Source organism: Hesperophylax consimilis, chromosome 3, assembly GCF_061612785.1.
Source record: "Hesperophylax consimilis isolate HC1 chromosome 3, BYU_Hcon_1.0, whole genome shotgun sequence".
NCBI lineage: Eukaryota > Metazoa > Arthropoda > Insecta > Trichoptera > Limnephilidae > Hesperophylax > Hesperophylax consimilis.
Genome location: NC_142838.1, coordinates 37,508,470 through 37,514,469, shown reverse-complemented (window position 1 = coordinate 37,514,469; position 6,000 = coordinate 37,508,470).

Genomic DNA, 6,000 nt, shown 5'->3' with positions numbered 1-6,000 from the left:
CAGAACTGTATATTACTAATTGTGTTTTATTACCTCTAACCTAACTGACCCCTGATAAACAAAAAATCTATTTTATCAACCAATATAATTAATTGGTCGATGACAGCAGAATATCAACACAATACTTTGGTAAGCAGTCAAGCATTCTTCTTATCATAATTGTTTATTATTGTCGGATATTATTTATCTTCCAATCGTTACTTTAAGGTTAAACGCGACGCTTCTTATATTCTATTTTTTTTAAATACGCTTTTTGCGAGGTATTGCTTTGCAATAAGACAAATTATTTGTTTGCGCCTGTACTTTCGCAATATGAATATGAATAAATACAGGGTTTTCAAATAAGAGGTGTTATTTTGATATTCAATCGTAAAAGATCAATGGTTATGTTGCTTGTGTGGCACGTAGCGCCGTCTTGTTGAAATTAAACGTTGTCCAGATCAATACCATCCAATTTTGGCCATAAAAAATTATTAATCATCTCTCGATAGCGCAATCCATTCACCGTAACTGTTGCTCCAGCCTCATTTTCGAAAAAGTAAGGTCCAATGACTCCGCCGGACCATAAGCCGCACCAAACAGTCACACGTTGAGGATATAAAGACTTTTCAACAATAACTCTTGAGTTTTCCGAGCCTCGGATGCGACAATTTTGCTTGTTGACGAAGCCACCGAGGTGGAAATGGGCCTCATCACTCAAGATGATTTGCATTTGATTCACTCAAGTGAATTTTAATAATTTCAATGCGTTGTTGAAGCATGTATCATTCCATTTTTATTAATGGCGTAGTGTCTACTTGTCAAATGTCAAAAAATGACAGCTTCAAAAGTAACATCTACCGAAATAGCGGGCTATTCAAAATAACACCTCTTATTGGAAAACCTGTATAAGAGTTTTTCCGTCTAGCTTGTATGAAACGAAATACTGTGCGCCGCTCCGAACTGTACGTGTGGCAGAGCCTATAGTTTAAATTTGTTTCACCATTTATTGGTACGCATTATATTTCGCATCCCTTCCTATTGCTCATCTTATAACAGTAATATCCCACACAATTAATAAGTTATAAAACTCGCTAACGGCAGATGAGTTACGAAATTATCACCCATTGTGAGACATATTATTAATTTATCACTATCGCACAAGTAATTTGGAAACAATGATAAATATCTAATTATAACATAAATAGTTGTCGAATTTTCAAGGGAGCACTGACCCCAGTGAAATATTTATGGATGATATTACGTTTTATAACATAACTAGCCGACATACACTACAGCGAAATTTTCTGTAGGCTTTTTAAAGATATACAATTCCGAAGTATATTATTTTGATGTAAGTATCTCATAAAGTTTAGCCAGCGTTAGCAATGTAGTTCTAGAAGAAATATTTTTACGGCTTGATTATAAAAATCTACTTTTCTCTACTTTTTATCTATAAAATATGCATGTATTATATATGTAAACCTTCCGGAAGAAATTTTCTAAATGATAGTCAAAACCCCATCCAAATCCGTTGCGTTGTTTAGAAGAACTAAGCGCACAAACAGACAAACGCGGATAGCGACTTTATTTTATACTGTTATACCGTTAGAGATTAGAGATGCGAAGATATAGATGCGAATTATATAATATGCACACCTATAGATATTACTTCGCATCGAAAAGATATATTTTTTTTTCTAATGTCATTGACTATATTAGTAGGTAAACATAACAAATAATATTCACTTTTTTCGCAGCTAAATTTCACAGCCAGATTCCTTGCAAATTTTGAAAGTATCGACCGCGACAGCGACATATTCCCTCTAAGAAAGAATCAACCGCGACAGCGACATATTCCATCTAATAAAGTATATAGGTACCGCGACAGCGACATATTCCCTCTAAGAAAGTATCGACCGCGACAGCGATATTTTTCCTCTAAGAATTGATTTAATGAATTTTAAAATCATAATTTTTGTATAATTGTAATAATCTATAGTTTCGAAGTGGATAAGATGTTTACTATATTATTTTTCAATAATCTGGCAGTATTCCGGTGATGCATGTAGGCAACAGTAGGTAATTAAGCTGTTTTAGATTTAAATAAGAATCGAATCGAGTTTTAGATTGGTTTATTTATTTATTTATTTCACGCATATATTTAATTTTTTTATGTTAGTAGAATCGATGACGTGTTGTGGAAGTTTGTTCCGTGCATCCACTACTCCACTTGAAAAGAAGTGTTTGAATTGCAAGCGCAATTGGAGCAATCCGCTCCAGGCGTCGACTTGCCAAGGAGCCCTGATAATACTTAAGACGTAACCGGGCGTTGATTTTTCCATACAAACGTAGTCCCCATTTATCTATCTGGATTTTAACCCTAGAGCAAATATTTTTAACATAAAATAGATATCGGCGACTTGCGTGTCGGTACGTTTTGTTTTTATTGATAAATTGCTTCTTATAGAAGTTATGACCTTCCAAAAATCAATAAAATTGCCTGATTTAAACGCAGTCAAAAGACGTTCAGTCTACAAACTAGACAATATATTTTGAAAAAAAAGCAAAACGGTCCAACATAGAATAGTTTCTTCTTATGTAGTTGGTAAAAAAAAATTGAAAATCGGTTAACTTTTGGAGGAGAAAAATTGGGAATACAAAACCTCGATTTTGAAGATTTCATTTAGGTATTAGTAGAGCGAGCTGCATGTGTCCCTTTCGCTCAGTATTCGGGAGGTAAGGGTCGGGGGGACAGGGTTTAGATAAATACGTATGTATTTGTGCGAAGTGATGTCACGTAGTCATAAATGGTCACTTTTGTGTTTGTTTGGTGAAGTATTCCGATATTCTTACTTTAATTTCATATGTTTACGTAAAATAATATCTGTAAAAAAAAACATCCGTTACAGCCAGACTGACTCCGAGGTGATTTCGTTCCGTATTGCCAATATGGATACAAAACACTCAAATGGATAATTTTTTTAAAAATAACTTTTGGGTAACTACCATAATATTATAATTCTTCAATAACCTATAATGTATATAGTTATTTTATTTATTTAACTTCTATTTCGACAAATAAATATACAGCAAAGTGATGTAGCGTAGTATATCGAATTGTGTCGGTGCACTAGTGTTGTCTTTTCCCGAGTAATTGATATATTTTATTAGTTTTTTTTTGGTTTAGTGACTTATTTCAAGTATACCATATTTGCCGATCTTACTAAAATTGGACCAAATTCAATTTGAATACGTCAAGTACTATAATTATTTTCAATTTGGGAGGTGTTTATGGGTTCCGCCGCCCCGGGAACCATTTATTGGATAACCTCTGTCATAGGTCACCCCAAGTGGTTCGCTACGTTTGGTGACTTGAGCAGGGGTGACCGGGTTCATGGGGGTGAGGATTGTCCGGGTCTTGGCGATATATGCATAGGTCCGCCAGTTGCGTGGCAGGCCGGATCGGGAGACCAGTCTAAACGCACGCTCAAGTCGCGATGCGAATGAAGATGAGTTAGCAGCAAGAAGCCACCTGACTATTGTATGTGCGCACTCAAGTTGAGACGCGACTTATTTGGACGAGTATTATAACAAAACCCTGTAGCAACCCGATTCAGAATTTGGTCGTAACACGGACATGTACTTAGCATGAAAGTCAAGAAATCCTCAACTTACAATGAATAAAGAATTTTTTTTTAAAATATATATTTTTAAAAAGATGCCATTTGCAGGGTGATCTGTTATAACAAAACACAGTAGGAAAAGTTGCGCCGTTTAGTCATGACATTTTCTATTATTTTCGAATTACATGGATATTTAAATACTAGTTCATTTTTACTCATAATCCGATTTTCAGATCCCCGACATGTCTGGAGGTAGAGTGGAAAAAAATGGAGGTTTCCTCCACACCATCCGATTTGCAGTGTGGTGATTGGCAAGGGTGTTATGGCTTTCATGTCATTTTCAAAATTTCAACGAATGGCATTGGCGTTGGCTCTATTAACAAAACACAATAATAAGATTCGTAAAACAAAATAGTGAACAAAAAATTGCAATATTATATCGAAAATTGGTCACTTGCGATGTTTATGTGGTAAAAATTGGCCATTTTGGCCAAATAAACATCGTAAGGGAATTAAAACCTGTTGATTTCAGGAATTTTACTAAAATAAAAAATAAATATTTTATTTTAATACTTTTCCCTGTCTCAAACAACTTGAATGGTTTAGTTAAGTTTTGATAAACAAAAAAGATAACTATCTGTCCAAACAAGTATTTTATATTATTTTTAATTGATTAATTTAGCAAAACGACACAAATTAATTTAATAAAATTTACTTTCGCACGCCGCGACCTGCGGATTCGTAGCCAAGAGCCTTACCCTTCAACCACGGAGGCAGTTCAAATGTACGCACCTACATATTTTAGTAGGTGTACCTATATGGGTAGTAAGATTTTTTTTAATTTTTAAAAGAAAGACAAACATTCCCTGGTTACGAATAACCTAACATTTGAAAAACTCCTACTACCACCACACTAAGCGGAAGGTATTGCCTGTGTTGTGATGGAGAACTTAGCCAGCCGAGGAATCGAACATGGGACGCCCGGGTGGGACCCAAACGCGATGCCCACTCCGCCACTGACCGGTCAAGTAAGTAAGAGCAATACAATTAATTGGCATTAGTAGTACATTATTTTGATGTATCTCACAAGGTTTAGCCAGCGTTAGCAATTTAAGCGCCCGAAAATATATTTTAAATCACTTGATTACACAATGACTTTCCTCTACTTTTTATAAATATAATACATATTTATAAATTACGTATGTAAACCTTTCGGAAGAAAATCTTTAAATTATAGTGAAAATCCTATCAAAATCCATTTCGTAGTTTAGAAGAAAACAAAAACTAAGCACACAAACAGACAGACGCTGATACTTTGTTCGATACTATTTAGAGATTTTAGTAAGACCCAGTAAGTGCCCAGTAAACAATAACATTATATGCCGAGACAAAAACAGTAACGGAGAAATAAGTCGGAAAAATAACCACAAACACCAGATATACCTACATGACGAAGGACGGAAGACGGGAGATGCGGGGCGGGAGGGCGAGCGTAACATGCACACACTATTAGTTGGGTGGGTACCTACACATCGATAGCGCGCTCGCTGAGCAGAGTGAAATAGCAAGTGATTTTTAAAATACCTATTGTTCAAATTTTTTAGCGCCCGGGTTTCCTCTTAAACTAAGCGCCCTTGCGGAAGCGAAGACGCCGTTTGGCTCAGGGCCGACCCTGATTATGTAGGTCATTTTCGTCACGATGTTCTTGGTTAGAGACCATTTTTACTCTCCGAACATTAATACTAGATACTGGAAGTATATATCAACAAACACGTATGTTCCGTTATTAGATACATAAATACAAAAAAATATATAATTTATAAATTTGCATCCCCCCTCAGGATAGACTCCTTACATGAACGAGTTTTTTTTTACCGTAGTAAGTTCTAGGGCATGGGTGGCTAACCTTTTCAGCAGCCGGGCCAGATTTTAGAAATGAGATTTCCTACTGAGCCATACAACTAAATTTATTTTATTATTCAAAGCAAATAAGAAATATATTGTTTTTTTAAGAAGATATAACAAAAATGAGAGTCAAACATATATTAGATTAGAGTTAGACAATACAAAAAATAATAATAAAAAATAAACAAAATATAATAAATTTTAGTGAGACGTCTGATTTTGTTTGTCAGAACTAAGTGCATCAATTTTGATAACGATTTATGTTGTTGCTACACGCAAACACTTCCAAATGTTCATCGGTGATTCGTGTTCTCATTTGAGATTTAATATGCTTCATTCAACTAAAAAACTGTTCACATGTGTAAGTGTTTCCAAATAGCGAAATCATCGATAGAGCATGTTTGTAAAATGCAGGATATTTCTCCTTGTCCAAATATGTTTTGTAAAACTCTTCCAAACCAACCTGTTTGAATTTCTCCTTTAACTGTGT